Consider the following 17,917-nt stretch of genomic DNA (forward strand, 5'->3'; position numbering starts at 1 on the left):
TGTAGCATATGAATCAATAACTAGTGTCACAGGAATGGTTCAAAACGTAGTCAGTAAGATGAGTCAGTCTTCATGTAGTTAAGTCGGCATTGTGCCTTTTGTATTTAATTCCGATGCAATTTCTGTGTTTCATCGTCAATAAGAAGGTCCAAGGGATACAGTAAACCTGACGTGAAGTATCGGAATCTATAAATAGTGTCAATGGAATGGTTCAAAGCATAGACAGTAAGAAGAGTCAGTCTTCTTGTAATTAAGTCGGCTTTGTGCCTTTTGTATTTATTTCCGGTGCAATTTCGGTGTTTCATCGTCAATAAGAAGGTCAGAGGGATACAATAAACCTGAAGTGAAGCATCGGAATCTATAACTAGTGTCACAGGAATGGTGCAAAACATAGTCAGTAAGAAGAGTCAGTCTTCTTGTCCTTAAGTGGGCCTTGTGCCTTTTGTATTTCATTCCGATGCAATATCTGTGTTTCATCGTCAATAAGAAGGTCCAAGGGATACAGTAAACCTGGAGTTAAGCATCGGAAACTATAACTATTGTCACAGAAATGGTTCAAATCATAGACAGTACTTAAGTCGGCATTGTGCCTTTTCTATTTAATTCCGATGCAATTTCTGTGTATCATCGTCAATAAGAAGGTCCAAGGGAAACAGTAAACCAGAAGTGAAGCATCGTAATCTATAACAAGTGTCACACGAATGGTTCAAAACATAGTCAGTAAGAAGAGTCGGTCTTCATGTACTTAAGTCGGCATTGTGCCTTTTGTATTTAATTCCGATGCAATTTCAGTGTTTAATCGTCAATAAGAAGGTCCAAAGGATACAGTAAACCTGAAGTGAAGCATCGGAATCTATAACTAGTGTTACAGGAATGGTTGAAAACAGAGACAGTAAGAGGAGTCAGTCTTTATGTACTTAATCGGCATTGTTCCTTTTGTATTTAATTCCGATGCAATTTCTGTGTTACATCGGCAAGAAGAAGGTTCAAGGGATACAGTAAACCTGAAGTGAAGCATCGGAATCCGTAACTAGTGTCACAGGAATGGTTCAAACATAGTCAGTAAGAAGAGTCAGTCTTAATGTACTTATTCGGCATTGTTCCTTTTGTATTTAATTCCGATGCAATTTCTGTGTTTCATCGTCAATAAGAAGGTCCAAGGGATACAGTAAACCTGAAGTGAAGCATCGTAATCTATAACAAGTGTCACACGAATGGTTCAAAACATAGTCAGTAAGAAGAGTCGGTCTTCATGTACTTAAGTCGGCATTGTGCCTTTTGTATTTAATTCCGATGCAATTTCTGTGTTTCATCGTCAATAAGAAGGTCCAAGGGATACAGTAAACCTGGAGTGAAGCATCGGACTCTATAACTAGTGTCAATGGAATGTTCAAAACATAGACAGTAGGAAGAGTCAGTCTTCTTGTACTTAAGTCGGCATTGTGCCTTTGTATTACATTCCGGTGCAATTTCTGTGTTTCATCGTCAATAAGAAGGTCAGAGGGATACAGTAAACCTCAAGTGAAGCATCGGAATCTATAACTAGTGTCACTGGAATGGTTCATAACATAGTCAGTAAGAAGAGTCAGTCTGCTTGTCCTTAAGTCGGCCATGTGCCTTTTGTATTTAATTCCGATGCAATTTCTGTGTTTCTTCGTCAATAAGAAGGTCCAAGGGATACAGTAAACCTGGAGTGAAGCATCGAAATCTATTACTAGTGTCACAGGAATGGTTCAAATCATAGCCAGTAAGATGAGCCAGTCTTCGTGTCCCTAAGTCGGCCATGTGCCTTTTGTATTTCATGCCAATGCAATTTCTGTGTTTCATCGTCAATAAGAAGGTTCAAGGGATACAGTAAACCTGAAGTGAAGCATCGGAATCTAAAACTAGCGTCACAGGAATGGTTCAAAACATTGTCAGTAAGAAGAGTCAGTCTCTTTGTACTTAAGTAGGCATTGTGCCTTTTGTATTTAATTCCGAGGTAATATCTGTGTTTCATCGTCAATATGAGGTTCCAAATAATACAGTAAACCTGAAGTGAAGCATCGGAATCTATAACTAGTGTCACAGCTATGGTTGAAAGCATAGACAGTAAGAAGAGTCAGTCTTCTTGTACTTGAGTCGGCATTGTGCATTTTGTGTTAAATTTCGATGCAATTTCTGCGTTTCATCGTCAATAACAAGGTCCGAGGAATACAGTAAACCTGAAGTCAAGCATCGGAATCTATAGCTAGTGTCACAGGAATGGTTCAAAACACAGTTAGTAAGAAGGGTCACTCTTCTTGTACTTAAGTCGGCATTGTGCCTTTTGTATTTAATTCCGATGCCATTTCTGTGTTTCATCGTCAATAAGAAAGTCTGAGGGATACAGTAAACCTGAAGTGAAGCCTCGGAATCTATAACTAGTGTCACTGGAATGGTTCATAACATAGACAGTAATAAGAGTCAGTCTGCTTGTCCTTAAGTCGGCCATGTGCCTTTTGTATTTAATTCCGATGCAATTTCTGTGTTTCATCGTCAATAAGAAGGACAGAGGGATACAGTAAACCTGAAGTGAAGCATCGGAATCTCTAACTAGTGTCACAGAAATGGTTCAAAACATAATCAGTAAGAAGAGTCAGTCTTCTGGACCTTTAGTCGGCATTGTGCATTTTGTATTTAATTCCAATGCAATATCTGTGTTTCATCGTCAATAAGAAGGTCCAAGGGATACAGTAAACCTGGAGTGAAGCATGGGAATTTATATCTAGTGTCACAGGAATGGTTCAAAACATAGTCAGTAAGATGAGTCAGTCTTCTTGACCTTAAGTCGACCATGTGCCTTTTGTATTTAATTCCGATGCAATTTCTGTGTTTAATCGCCAATAAGAAGGTCCAAGGGATACAGTAAACCTGGAGTGAAGCATGGGATTCTATAACTAGTGTCACAGCAATGGTTCAAAACATAGACAGTAAGAAGAATCAGTATTCTTGAGCTTAAGTCGGCATTGTGATTTTTCTATTTAATTCCGATGCAATTTCTGTGTTTCATCGTCAATTCGAAGGTCAGAGGGATACAGTTAACCTGAAGTGAAACATAGGAATCTATAACTAGTGTCACAGGAATGGTTCAAAACATAGTCAGTAGGAAGAGTCAGTCTTCTTGTCCTTAAGTCGGCATTGTGCATTTTGTATTTAATTCCTATCCAATTTCTGTGTTTCTTCGTCAATAAGAAGGTCCAAGGGATACAGTAAACCTGGAGTGAAGCATCGTAATCTATAACTAGTGTCACAGGAATGGTTCAAAACATAGACAGTACTTAAGTCGGCATTGTGCCTTTTGTATTTAATTCCGATGCAATTTCTGTGTTTCATCGTCAATAAGAAAGTCCAAGGGATAAAGGAACCTGAAGTGAAGCATCGGAATCTATAACTAGTGTCACAGGAATGGTTCAAAACGTAGTCAGTAAGAAGAGTCAGTCTTCTTGTCCTTAAGTCGGCATTGTGCCTTTGTATATAATTCCGATGCAATTTCTGTGTTTCATCGTCAATAAGAAGGTCCAAGGGACACAGTAAACCTGGAGTGAAGCATCAGAATCAATAACTAGTGTCACAGGAATGGTTCAAAACATAGTCAGTAAGAAGAGAAAGTCTTCTTGTCCATAAGTCGGCATTGTGCCTTTTGTATTTAATTCCGATGCTATTTCTGTGTTTCATCGTCAATAACAAGGTCCAAGGGATACAGTAAACCTGAAGTGAAGCATCGGAATCTATAACTAGTGTCACAGGAATGGTTCAAAACATAGACAGTAAGAAGAGACAGTCTTCTAGGCCGTAAGTCGACATTGTCCCGCTTGTATTTAATTCCGATGCAATTTCTGTGTTTCATCGTCAATAAGAAGATCAGAGGGATACAGTAACCCTGAAGTGAAGCATCGGAATCTATAACTAGTGTCACAGGAATGGTTCAAACATAGTCAGTAACAAGAGTCACTCTTCCTGTCCTTAAGTCGGCATTGTGCCTTTTTTATTTAATTCCGATGCTATTTCTGTGTTTCATCGTCAATAAGAAGGTCCAAGGGATACAGTAAACCTGGAGTGAAGCATCGAAATCAATAACTAGTGTCACAGGAATGGTTCAAAACATAGACAGTAAGAAGATACAGTCTTCTTGTACTTAAGTCGGCATCGTGCCTTTTGTATTTAATTTCGATGCAATTTCTGTGTTTCATCGTCAATACGATGGTCAGAGGGATACAGTAAACGTCAAGTGAAGCATCGGAATCTATAACTAGTGTCACAGGAATGGTTCAAAGCATAGTCAGAAAGAAGGGTCAGACTTCTTGTCCTTAAGTCGGCATTGTGCCTTTTGTATTTAATTCCGATTCAATTTCTGTGTTTCATCGTCAATAAGAAGGTCCAAGGGATACAGCAAACCTGGAGTGTAGCATATGAATCAATAACTAGTGTCACAGGAATGGTTCAAAACGTAGTCAGTAAGATGAGTCAGTCTTCATGTAGTTAAGTCGGCATTGTGCCTTTTGTATTTAATTCCGATGCAATTTCTGTGTTTCATCGTCAATAAGAAGGTCCAAGGGATACAGTAAACCTGACGTGAAGTATCGGAATCTATAAATAGTGTCAATGGAATGGTTCAAAGCATAGACAGTAAGAAGAGTCAGTCTTCTTGTAATTAAGTCGGCCTTGTGCCTTTTGTATTTATTTCCGGTGCAATTTCGGTGTTTCATCGTCAATAAGAAGGTCAGAGGGATACAATAAACCTGAAGTGAAGCATCGGAATCTATAACTAGTGTCACAGGAATGGTGCAAAACATAGTCAGTAAGAAGAGTCAGTCTTCTTGTCCTTAAGTGGGCCTTGTGCCTTTTGTATTTCATTCCGATGCAATATCTGTGTTTCATCGTCAATAAGAAGGTCCAAGGGATACAGTAAACCTGGAGTTAAGCATCGGAATCTATAACTATTGTCACAGAAATGGTTCAAATCATAGACAGTACTTAAGTCGGCATTGTGCCTTTTCTATTTAATTCCGATGCTATTTCTGTGTTTCATCGTCAATAACAAGGTCCAAAGGATACAGTAAACCTGCAGTGAAGCATCGGAATCTATAACTAGTGTTACAGGAATGGTTGAAAACAGAGACAGTAAGAGGAGTCAGTCTTCATGTACTTAATCGGCATTGTTCCTTTTGTATTTAATTCCGATGCAATTTCTGTGTTACATCGGCAAGAAGAAGGTTCAAGGGATACAGTAAACCTGAAGTGAAGCATCGGAATCTGTAACTAGTGTCACAGGAATGGTTCAAACATAGTCAGTAAGAAGAGTCAGTCTTAATGTACTTATTCGGCATTGTTCCTTTTGTATTTAATTCCGATGCAATTTCTGTGTTTCATCGTCAATAAGAAGGTCCAAGGGATACAGTAAACCTGAAGTGAAGCATCGTAATCTATAACAAGTGTCACACGAATGGTTCAAAACATAGTCAGTAAGAAGAGTCGGTCTTCATGTACTTAAGTCGGCATTGTGCCTTTTGTATTTAATTCCGATGCAATTTCTGTGTTTCATCGTCAATAAGAAGGTCCAAGGGATACAGTAAACCTGGAGTGAAGCATCGGACTCTATAACTAGTGTCAATGGAATGTTCAAAACATAGACAGTAGGAAGAGTCAGTCTTCTTGTACTTAAGTCGGCATTGTGCCTTTGTATTACATTCCGGTGCAATTTCTGTGTTTCATCGTCAATAAGAAGGTCAGAGGGATACAGTAAACCTCAAGTGAAGCATCGGAATCTATAACTAGTGTCACTGGAATGGTTCATAACATAGTCAGTAAGAAGAGTCAGTCTGCTTGTCCTTAAGTCGGCCATGTGCCTTTTGTATTTAATTCCGATGCAATTTCTGTGTTTCTTCGTCAATAAGAAGGTCCAAGGGATACAGTAAACCTGGAGTGAAGCATCGAAATCTATTACTAGTGTCACAGGAATGGTTCAAATCATAGTCAGTAAGATGAGCCAGTCTTCGTGTCCCTAAGTCGGCCATGTGCCTTTTGTATTTCATGCCAATGCAATTTCTGTGTTTCATCGTCAATAAGAAGGTTCAAGGGATACAGTAAACCTGAAGTGAAGCATCGGAATCTAAAACTAGTGTCACAGGAATGGTTCAAAACATTGTCAGTAAGAAGAGTCAGTCTCTTTGTACTTAAGTAGGCATTGTGCCTTTTGTATTTAATTCCGAGGTAATATCTGTGTTTCATCGTCAATATGAGGTTCCAAATAATACAGTAAACCTGAAGTGAAGCATCGGAATCTATAACTAGTGTCACAGCTATGGTTGAAAGCATAGACAGTAAGAAGAGTCAGTCTTCTTGTACTTGAGTCGGCATTGTGCTTTTTGTGTTAAATTTCGATGCAATTTCTGCGTTTCATCGTCAATAACAAGGTCCAAGGAATACAGTAAACCTGAAGTCAAGCATCGGAATCTATAGCTAGTGTCACAGGAATGGTTCAAAACATAGTTAGTAAGAAGGGTCACTCTTCTTGTACTTAAGTCGGCATTGTGCCTTTTGTATTTAATTCCGATGCCATTTCTGTGTTTCATCGTCAATAAGAAAGTCTGAGGGATACAGTAAACCTGAAGTGAAGCCTCGGAATCTATAACTAGTGTCACAGGAATAGTTCAAATCATAGACAGTAATAAGAGTCAGTCTTCTTGTACTTATGTCGGCATTGTGTATTATCTATTTCATTCCGATGCAATTTCTGTGTTTCATCGTCAATAAGAAGGACAGAGGGATACAGTAAACCTGAAGTGAAGCATCGGAATCTCTAACTAGTGTCACAGAAATGGTTCAAAACATAATCAGTAAGAAGAGTCAGTCTTGTGGACCTTTAGTCGGCATTGTGCATTTTGTATTTAATTCCAATGCAATATCTGTGTTTCATCGTCAATAAGAAGGTCCAAGGGATACAGTAAACCTGGAGTGAAGCATGGGAATTTATATCTAGTGTCACAGGAATGGTTCAAAACATAGTCAGTAAGATGAGTCAGTCTTCTTGACCTTAAGTCGACCATGTGCCTTTTGTATTTAATTCCGATGCAATTTCTGTGTTTAATCGCCAATAAGAAGGTCCAAGGGATACAGTAAACCTGGAGTGAAGCATGGGATTCTATAACTAGTGTCACAGCAATGGTTCAAAACATAGACAGTAAGAAGAATCAGTATTCTTGAGCTTAAGTCGGCATTGTGATTTTTCTATTTAATTCCGATGCAATTTCTGTGTTTCATCGTCAATTCGAAGGTCAGAAGGATACAGTTAACCTGAAGTGAAACATAGGAATCTATAACTAGTGTCACAGGAATGGTTCAAAACATAGTCAGTAGGAAGAGTCAGTCTTCTTGTCCTTAAGTCGGCATTGTGCATTTTGTATTTAATTCCTATCCAATTTCTGTGTTTCATCGTCAATAAGAAGGTCCAAGGGATACAGTAAACCTGGAGTGAAGCATCGTAATCTATAACTAGTGTCACAGGAATGGTTCAAAACATAGACAGTACTTAAGTCGGCATTGTGCCTTTTGTATTTAATTCCGATGCAATTTCTGTGTTTCATCGTCAATAAGAAGATCAGAGGGATACAGTAACCCTGAAGTGAAGCATCGGAATCTATAACTAGTGTCACAGGAATGGTTCAAACATAGTCAGTAACAAGAGTCACTCTTTCTGTCCTTAAGTCGGCATTGTGCCTTTTTTATTTAATTCCGATGCTATTTCTGTGTTTCATCGTCAATAAGAAGGTCCAAGGGATACAGTAAACCTGGAGTGAAGCATCGAAATCAATAACTAGTGTCACAGGAATGGTTCAAAACATAGACAGTAAGAAGATACAGTCTTCTTGTACTTAAGTCGGCATCGTGCCTTTTGTATTTAATTCCGATGCAATTTCTGTGTTTCAACGTCAATAAGAAGGTCAGAGGGATACAGTAAACGTCAAGTGAAGCATCGGAATCTATAACTAGTGTCACAGGAATGGTTCAAAACATAGTCAGAAAGAAGGGTCAGACTTCTTGTCCTTAAGTCGGCATTGTGCCTTTTGTATTTAATTCCGATGCAATTTCTGTGTTTCATCGTCAGTAAGAAGGTCCAAGGGATACAGTAAACCTGGAGTGTAGCATATGAATCTATAACTAGTGTCACAGGAATGGTTCAAAACATAGTCAGTAAGATCAGTCAGTCTTCATGTAGTGAAGTCGGCATTGTGCCTTTTGTATTTAATTCCGATGCAATTTCTGTGTTTCATCGTCAATAAGAAGGTCCAAGGGATACAGTAAACCTGACGTGAAGCATCGGAATCTATAACTAGTGTCACAGGATTTGTTCAAAACATAGTCAGTAAGAAGAGTGAGTCTTCTTGTTCTTAACTCGACATTGTGCTTTTTCTATTTAATTCCGATGCAATTTCTGTGTTTCATCGTCATTAAGAAGGTCCAAGGGATACAGTAAACCTGGAGTGAAGTATCGGAATCTATAAATAGTGTCAATGGAATGGTTCAAAGCATAGACAGTAAGAAGAGTCAGTCTTCTTGTAATTAAGTCGGCTTTGTGCCTTTTGTATTTATTTCCGGTGCAATTTCTGTGTTTCATCGTCAATAAGAAGGTCAGAGGGATACAATAAACCTGAAGTGAAGCATCGGAATCTATAACTAGTGTCACAGGAATGGTGCAAAACATAGTCAGTAAGAAGAGTCAGTCTTCTTGTCCTTAAGTGGGCCTTGTGCCTTTTGTATTTAATTCCGATGCAATATCTGTGTTTCATCGTCAATAAGAAGGTCCAAGGGATACAGTAAACCTGGAGTTAAGCATCGGAATCTATAACTATTGTCACAGAAATGGTTCAAATCATAGACAGTACTTAAGTCGGCATTGTGCCTTTTCTATTTAATTCCGATGCAATTTCTGTGTATCATCGTCAATAAGAAGGTCCAAGGGAAACAGTAAACCAGAAGTGAAGCATCGTAATCTATAACAAGTGTCACACGAATGGTTCAAAACATAGTCAGTAAGAAGAGTCGGTCTTCATGTACTTAAGTCGGCATTGTGCCTTTTGTATTTAATTCCGATGCAATTTCAGTGTTTAATCGTCAATAAGAAGATCCAAAGGATACAGTAAACCTGAAGTGAAGCATCGGAATCTATAACTAGTGTTACAGGAATGGTTGAAAACAGAGACAGTAAGAGGAGTCAGTCTTCATGTACTTAATCGGCATTGTTCCTTTTGTATTTAATTCCGATGCAATTTCTGTGTTTCATCGTCAATAAGAAGGTCCAAGGGATACAGTAAACCTGGAGTGAAGCATCGGACTCTATAACTAGTGTCAATGGAATGTTCAAAACATAGACAGTAGGAAGAGTCAGTCTTCTTGTACTTAAGTCGGCATTGTGCCTTTTGTATTACATTCCGGTGCAATTTCTGTGTTTCATCGTCAATAAGAAGGTCAGAGGGATACAGTAAACCTCAAGTGAAGCATCGGAATCTATAACTAGTGTCACTGGAATGGTTCATAACATAGTCAGTAAGAAGAGTCAGTCTGCTTGTCCTTAAGTCGGCCATGTGCCTTTTGTATTTAATTCCGATGCAATTTCTGTGTTTCTTCGTCAATAAGAAGGTCCAAGGGATACAGTAAACCTGGAGTGAAGCATCGAAATCTATAACTAGTGTCACAGGAATGGTTCAAACATAGTCAGTAAGAAGAGTCAGTCTTAATGTCCTTAAGTCGGCACTGTGCCGTTTGTTTTTAAATCCGATGCAATTTCTGTGTTTCATCGTTAATAAGAAGGTCCAAGGGATACAGTAAACCTGAAGTGAAGCATCGCAATCTATTACTAGTGTCACAGGAATGGTTCAAATCATAGTCAGTAAGATGAGCCAGTCTTCGTGTCCCTAAGTCGGCCATGTGCCTTTTGTATTTCATTCCAATGCAATTTCTGTTTTTCATCGTCAATAAGAAGGTTCAAGGGATACAGTAAACCTGAAGTGAAGCATCGGAATCTAAAACTAGTGTCACAGGAATGGTTCAAAACATTGTCAGTAAGAAGAGTCAGTCTCTTTGTACTTAAGTAGGCATTGTGCCTTTTGTATTTAATTCCGAGGTAATATCTGTGTATCATCGTCAATATGAGGTTCCAAATAATACAGTAAACCTGAAGTGAAGCATCGGAATCTATAACTAGTGTCACAGCTATGGTTGAAAGCATAGACAGTAAGAAGAGTCAGTCTTCTTGTACTTGAGTCGGCATTGTGCTTTTTGTGTTAAATTTCGATGCAATTTCTGTGTTTCATCGTCAATAACAAGGTCCAAGGAATACAGTAAACCTGAAGTCAAGCAGCGGAATCTATAGCTAGTGTCACAGGAATGGTTCAAAACATAGTTAGTAAGAAGGGTCACTCTTCTTGTACTTAAGTCGGCATTGTGCCTTTTGTATTTAATTCCGATGCCATTTCTGTGTTTCATCGTCAATAAGAAAGTCTGAGGGATACAGTAAACCTGAAGTGAAGCCTCGGAATCTATAACTAGTGGCACAGGAATCGTTAAAATCATAGACAGTTATAAGAGTCAGTCTTCTTGTACTTATGTCGGCATTGTGTATTATCTATTTCATTCCGATGCAATTTCTGTGTTTCATCGTCAATAAGAAGGACAGAGGGATACAGTAAACCTGAAGTGAAGCATCGGAATCTCTAACTAGTGTCACAGAAATGGTTCAAACATAATCAGTAAGAAGAGTCAGTCTTCTGGACCTTTAGTCGGCATTGTGCATTTTGTATTTAATTCCAATGCAATATCTGTGTTTCATCGTCAATAAGAAGGTCCAAGGGATACAGTAAACCTGGAGTGAAGCATGGGAATTTATATCTAGTGTCACAGGAATGGTTCAAAACATAGTCAGTAAGATGAGTCAGTCTTCTTGACCTTAAGTCGACCATGTGCCTTTTGTATTTAATTCCGATGCAATTTCTGTGTTTAATCGCCAATAAGAAGGTCCAAGGGATACAGTAAACCTGGAGTGAAGCATGGGATTCTATAACTAGTGTCACAGCAATGGTTCAAAACATAGACAGTAAGAAGAATCAGTATTCTTGTGCTTAAGTCGGCATTGTGATTTTTCTATTTAATTCCGATGCAATTTCTGTGTTTCATCGTCAATACGAAGGTCAGAGGGATACAGTTAACCTGAAGTGAAGCATAGGAATCTATAACTAGTGTCACAGGAATGGTTCAAAACATAGTCTGTAAGAAGAGTCAGTCTTAATGTACTTATGTCGGCATTGTGCCGTTTGTTTTTAATTCCCATGCAATTTCTGTGTTTCATCGTTAATAAGAAGGTCCAAGGGATACAGTAAACCTGGAGTGAAGCATCGGAAACTATAACTAGTGTCACAGGAATGGTTCAAATCATAGTCAGTAAGAAGAGTCAGTCTTCTTGTACTTAAGTCGGCTTTGTGCCTTTTGTATTTAATTCCGGTGCAATTTCTGTGTTTCATCGTCAATAAGAGGGTCAGAGGGATACAGTAAACCTGAAGTGAAGCATCGGAATCTATTACTAGTGTCACTGGAATGGTTCAAAACATAGTCAGTAAGAAAAGTCAGTCTTCTTGTACTTGAGTCGGCATTGTATTTTTTCTATTTTATTCCGATGCAATTTCAGTGTTTCATCGTCAATAAGAAGGTTCAAGGGATACAGTAAACCTGAAGCGAAGCATAGGAGTCTATAACTAGTGTCACAGGAATGGTTCAAAACATAGTCTGTATGAAGAGTCAGTCTTAATGTACTTAAGTCGGCATTGTGCCGTCTGTTATTAATTCCGATGCAATTTCTGTGTTTCATCGTTAATAAGAAGGTCCAAGGGATACAGTAAACCTGAAATGAAGCATCGCAATCTATAACTAGTGTCACAGGAATGATTCAAATCATAGCCAGTAAGAAGAGTCAGTCTTCTTGTACTTAATTCGGCATTGTGACTTTTGTATTTAATTCCGGTGCAATTTCTGTGTTTCATCGTCAATAAGAGGGTCAGAGGGATACAGTAAACCTGAAGTGAAGCATCGGAATCTATTACTAGTGTCACTGGAATGGTTCAAAACATAGTCAGTAAGAAGAGTCAGTCTTCTTGTACTTGAGTCGGCATTGTATTTTTTCTATTTTATTCCGATGCAATTTCAGTGTTTCATCGTCGATAAGAAGGTCCAAGGGATACAGTAAACCTGGAGTGAAGCATCGGAAACTATAACTAGTGTCAATGGAATGTTCAAAACATAGACAGTAGGAAGAGTCAGTCATCTTGTACTTAAGTCGGCATTGTGCCTTTTGTATTTAATTCCGGTGCAATTTCTGTGTTTCATCGTCAATAAGAAGGTCAGAGGGATACAGTAAACCTGAAGTGAAGCATCGGAATCTATAACTAGTGTCACTGGAATGGTTCAAAACATATTCAGTAAGAAAAGTCAGTCTTCTTGTCCTTAAGTCGGCCATGTGCCCTTTGTATTTAATACCGATGCAATTTCTGTGTTTTATCGTCAATAAGAAGGTCCAACGGATACGGTAAACCTGGAGTGAAACATCGGAATCTATAACTAGTGTCACAGGAATGGTTCAAAACATAGACAGTACTTAAGTCGGCATTGTGCCTTTCGCATTTAATCCCGATGCAATTTCTGTGTTTCATCGTCAATAAGAAGGTCCAGTAGCTACTGGAAACCTGAACTAAAGCATCGGAATCTATAACTAGTGTCACAGGAATGGTTCAAAACATAGTCAGTAAGAAGAGTCAGTCGCCTTGCCCTTAAGTCGGCTTTGTGCCTTTGTATTTAATTCCGATGCAATTTCTGTGTTTCATCGTCAATAAGAAGGTCCAAGGGATACAGTAAACCTGGAGTGAAGCATCGGAATCTGTAACTAGTGTCACAGGAATGGTTCAAAACATAGTCAGTAAGAAGAGTCAGTCTTCTTGTCCTTAAGTCGGCATTGTGCCTTTTGTATTTAATTGCGATGCAATTTCAGTGTTTCATCGTCAATAAGAAGATCCAAGGGATACAGTAAACCTGGAGTGAAGCATCGGAATCTATAACTAGTGTCAATGGAATGATTCAAAGGATAGACAGTAAGAAGAGTCAGTCTTCTTGTACCTAAGTCGACATTGTGCCGCTTGTATTTAATTCCGATGCTATTTCTGTGTTTCATCGTCAATAAGAAGATCCAAGGGATACAGTAAACCTGCAGTGAAGCATCGGAATCTATAACTAGTGTCACAGGAATGGTTCAAAACAAAGACAGTAAGAGGAGTCAGTCTTCATGTACTTAAGTCGGCATTGTGCCTTTTGTATTCAATTCCGATGCAATTTCTGTGTTTCACCGTCAATAAGAAGGTCCACGGGATACAGTAAACCTGAAGTGAAGCATCGGAATCTATAACTAGTGTCACAGGAATGGTTCAAAACATAGTCAGCAAGCAGAGTCAGACTTCTTAACCTTAAGTCGGCCTTCTGCCTTTTGTATTTAATTCCGATGCAATTTCTGTGTTTCATCGTCAATAAGAAGGTCCAAGGGGTACTGTAAACCTGGAGTGAAGCATCGGAATCTATAACTTGTGTCACAGGATTGGTTCAAAACATAGACAGTAGGAAGAGTCAGTCTTCTTGTACTTAAGTCGGCATTGTGCCATTTGTATTTAATTCCGATGCAATTTCTGTGTTTCATCGTCAATAAGAAGGTCCAAAGGATACAGTAAACCTGAAGAGAAGCATCGGAATCTATAACTAGTGTCACAGGAATGGTTCAAAACATAGACAGTAAGAAGATACAGTCTTCTTGTACTTAAGTTGGCATTGTGCCTTTTGCATTTAATTCCGATGCAATTTCTGTGTTTCATCGTCAATAAGAAGGTCCAAGGGATACAGTAAAGCTGAAGTGAAGCATCGGAATCTATAACTAGTTTCACTGAAATGGTTCAAAACACAGTCAGTAAGAAGAATCACTCTTCTTGTACTTAAGTCGGCATTGTGCCTTTTGTATTTAATTCCGATGCCATTTCTGTGTATCATCGTCAATAAGAAAGTCAGAGGGATACAGTAAACCTGAAGTCAAGCCTCGGAATCTATAACTAGTGTCACAGGAACGGTTCAAATCATAGACAGTAAGAAGAGTCAGTCTTCTTGTACTTATGTCGGCATTGTGCATTTTCTATTTAATTTCGATGCAATTTCTGTGTTTCATCGTCAATAAGTAGGTCAGAGGGATACATTAAACCTGAAGTGAAGCATCGGAAAATATAACTAGTGTCACAGAAATGGTTCAAAGCATAATCAGTAAGAAGAATCAGTCTACTTGTCCTTGAGTCGGCATTGTGCTTTTTGTATTTAATTCCTATGCAATTTCTGTGTTTCATCGTCAATAAGAAGGTTCAAGGGATTCGGTAAACCCGGAGTGAAGCATGGGAATCTACAACTAGTGTCACAGGAATGGTTCAAAACATAGACAGTAAGAAGAGTCAGTCTTCATGTACCTAAGTTGGCATTGTGCCTTTTGTATTTAATTCCCATGCAATTTCTGTGTTTCATCGTCAATAAGAAGGTTCAAGGAATACAGTAAACCTGAAGTGAAGCATAGGCATCTATAACTAGTGTCACAGGAATGGTTCAGAACATAGTCAGTAAGAAGAGTCAGTCTTAATGTACTTAAGTCGGCATTGAGCCGTTTGTTTTTATTTCCGATGCAATTTCTGTGTTTCATCGTTAATAAGAATGTCTGAGGGATACAGTAAACCTGAAGTGACGCATCGGAATCTATAACCAGTGTCACAGGAATGGTTCAAATCATAGTCAGTAAGATGAGCCAGTCTCCTTGTACTTAAGTCGGCATTGTGTTTTTCTATTTAATTCCGATGCTATTTCAGTGTTTCATCGTCAATAAGAAGGTCCAAGGGATACAGTAAACCTGGAGTGAAGCATCGGAATCTATAACTAGTGTCAATGGAATGTTCAAATCATAGACAGTAGGAAGAGTCAGTCTTCTTGTACTTAAGTCGGCATTGTGCCTAATGTATTTAATTCCGGTGCAATTTCTGTGTTTCATCGTCAATAAGAAGGTCAGAGGGATACAGTAAACCTGAAGTGAAGCATCGGAATCTATAACTAGTGTCACCGGAATGGTTCATAACATTGTAAGAAGAGTCAGTCTTCTTGTCCTTAAGTTGGCCATGTGCCTTTTGCATATAATTCCAAGGCAATTTCTGTGTTTCATCGTCAATATGAAAGTCCAAGGGATGCAGTAAACCTCGAGTGAAGCATCGGAATCTATAACTAGTGTCACAGGAATGGTTCAAATCATAGACAGTAAGAGGAGTCGGTCTTCATGTACTTAAGTCGGCATTATGCTTTTTGTATTTAATTCTGATGCACTTTCTGTGTTTCATCATCAACAAGAAGGTCCAAGGGATTCAGTAAACCTGGAGTGAAGCATCGGAATCTATAACTAGTGTCAATGGAATTGTTCAAAACATAGACAGTAAGGAGAGTCAGTCATCTTGTACTTAAGTCGGCATTGTGCGTTTTGTATTTAATTCCGGTGCAATTTCTGTGTTTCATCGTCAATAAGAAGGTCAGAGGGATACAGTAAACCTGGAGTGAAGCATCGGAATCTATAACTAGTGTCACATGAATGGTTCAAAACATAGACAGTAAGAACATACAGTCTTCTTGTACTTAAGTCGGCATTGTGCTTTTCGTATTTAATCCCGATGCAATTTCTGTGTTTCATCGTCAATAAGAAGGTCCAAGAGACACAGGAAACCTGAAGTGAAGCATCGGAATCTATAACTAGTGTCACAGGAATGGTTCAAAACATAGTCAGTAAGAAGAGTCGGTCTCCATGTACTTAAGTCGGCATTATGCTTTTTGTATTTAATTCCGATGCACTTTCTGTGTTTCATCATCAACAAGAAGGTCCAAGGGATTCAGTAAACCTGGAGTGAAGCATCGGAATCTATAACTAGTGTCAATGGAATGGTTCAAAGCATAGACAGTAAGGAGAGTCAGTCATCTTGTACTTAAGTCGGCATTGTGCGTTTTGTATTTAATTCCGGTGCAATTTCTGTGTTTCATCGTCAATAAGAAGGTCAGAGGGATACAGTAAACCTGAAGTGAAACATCGGAATCTATAACTAGTGTCACAGGAATGGTTCAAAACACAGTCAGTAAGAAGCGTCAGTCTTCTTGTTCGTAAGTCGGCATTGTACATTTTGTATTTAATTCCGGTGCAATTTCTGTGTTTCATCGTCAATAAGAAGGTCAGATGGATACAGTTAACCTGAAGTGAAGCATCGGAATCTATAACTAGTGTCACAGGAATGGTTCAAAACACAGTCAGTAAGAAGAGCCAGTCTTCTTGTTCTTAAGTCGACATTGTGCCTTTTGTATTTCATTCCGATGCAATTTCTGTGTTTCATCGTCAATAAGAAGATCAGAGGGAATCAGTAACCCTGAAGTGAAGCATCGGAATCTATAACTAGTGTCACTGGAATGGTTCAAAACATAGTCAGTAAGAAGAGTCAGTCTTCTTGTCCTTAAGTCGGCCATGTGCTTTTTGCATTTAATTCCGATGCAAATTCTGTGTTTCATCGTCAATAAGAAGGTTAGAGGGATACAGTAAACCTGGAGTGAAGCATCGGAATCTATAACTAGTGTCACAGGAGTGGTTCAGAACATAGACAGTACTTAAGTCGGCATTGTGCCTTTCGTATTTAATCCCGATGCAATTTCTGTGTTTCATCGTCAATAAGAAGGTCCAAGAGTTACAGGAAACCTGAAGTGAAGCTTCGGAATCTATAACTAGTGTCACAGGAATGGTTCAAAACATAGTCAGTAAGAAGAGTCGGTCTTCTTGTACTTAAGTCGGCATTGTGCCTTTTGTATTAAAATCCGATGCAAGTTCTGTGTTTCATCGTCAATAAGAAGGGCCAAAGGGATACAGTAAACATGAAGTCAAGCATCGGAATCTATAACTAGTGTCACAGGAATGGTTCAAAACATAGACAGTACTTATGTCGGCATTGTGCCTTTTGTATTTAATTTCAATGCAATTTCTGTGTTTCATCGTCAATAAGAAGGTCCAAGGGATACAGGAAACCTGAAGTGAAGCATCGGAATCTATAACTAGTGTCACAGGAATGGTTCAAAACATAGTCAGTAAGAAGAGTCGGTCTTCATGTACTTAAGTCGGCATTGTGCCTTTTGTAATTAATTCCGATGCAATTTCTGTGTTTCATCGTCAACAAGAAGGGCCAAGGGATTCAGTAAACCTGGTGTGAAGCATCGGAATCTATAACTAGTGTCACAGAAATGGTTCAAAACATTGTCAGTAAGAAGAGTCAGTCTTCTTGTACTTGAGTCGGCATTGTGCCTTTTGTATTAAAATCCGATGCAATTTCTGTGTTTCATCGTCAATAAGAAGGTCCAAGGGATACAGTAAACATGAAGTCAAGCATCGGAATCTATAACTAGTGTCACAGGAATGGTTCAAACATAGACAGTAAGAAGAGTCAGTCTTCTTGTACTTAAGTCGGCATTGTGCCTTTTCTATTTAATTCCGGTGCAATTTCTGTGTTTCTTCGTCAATACGAAGGTCAGAGGGATCCAGTAAACCTGAAGTGAAGCATCGGAATCTAAAACTAGTGTGAAAGGAATGGTTCAAATCATAGTCAGTAAGAAGAGTCAGTCTTTTTGTACTTAAGTCGCCATTGTGCCTTTTGTATTTAATTCCGAGGTAATTTCTGTGTTTCATCGTCAATATGAGGTTCCAAATGATACAGTAAACCTGAAGTGAAGCATCTGAATCGCTAACTAGTGTCACAGGAATGGTTCAAAACATAGA

The sequence above is a fragment of the Schistocerca americana genome, unplaced genomic scaffold (assembly GCF_021461395.2).
Source record: "Schistocerca americana isolate TAMUIC-IGC-003095 unplaced genomic scaffold, iqSchAmer2.1 HiC_scaffold_22, whole genome shotgun sequence".
Lineage (NCBI taxonomy): Eukaryota > Metazoa > Arthropoda > Insecta > Orthoptera > Acrididae > Schistocerca > Schistocerca americana.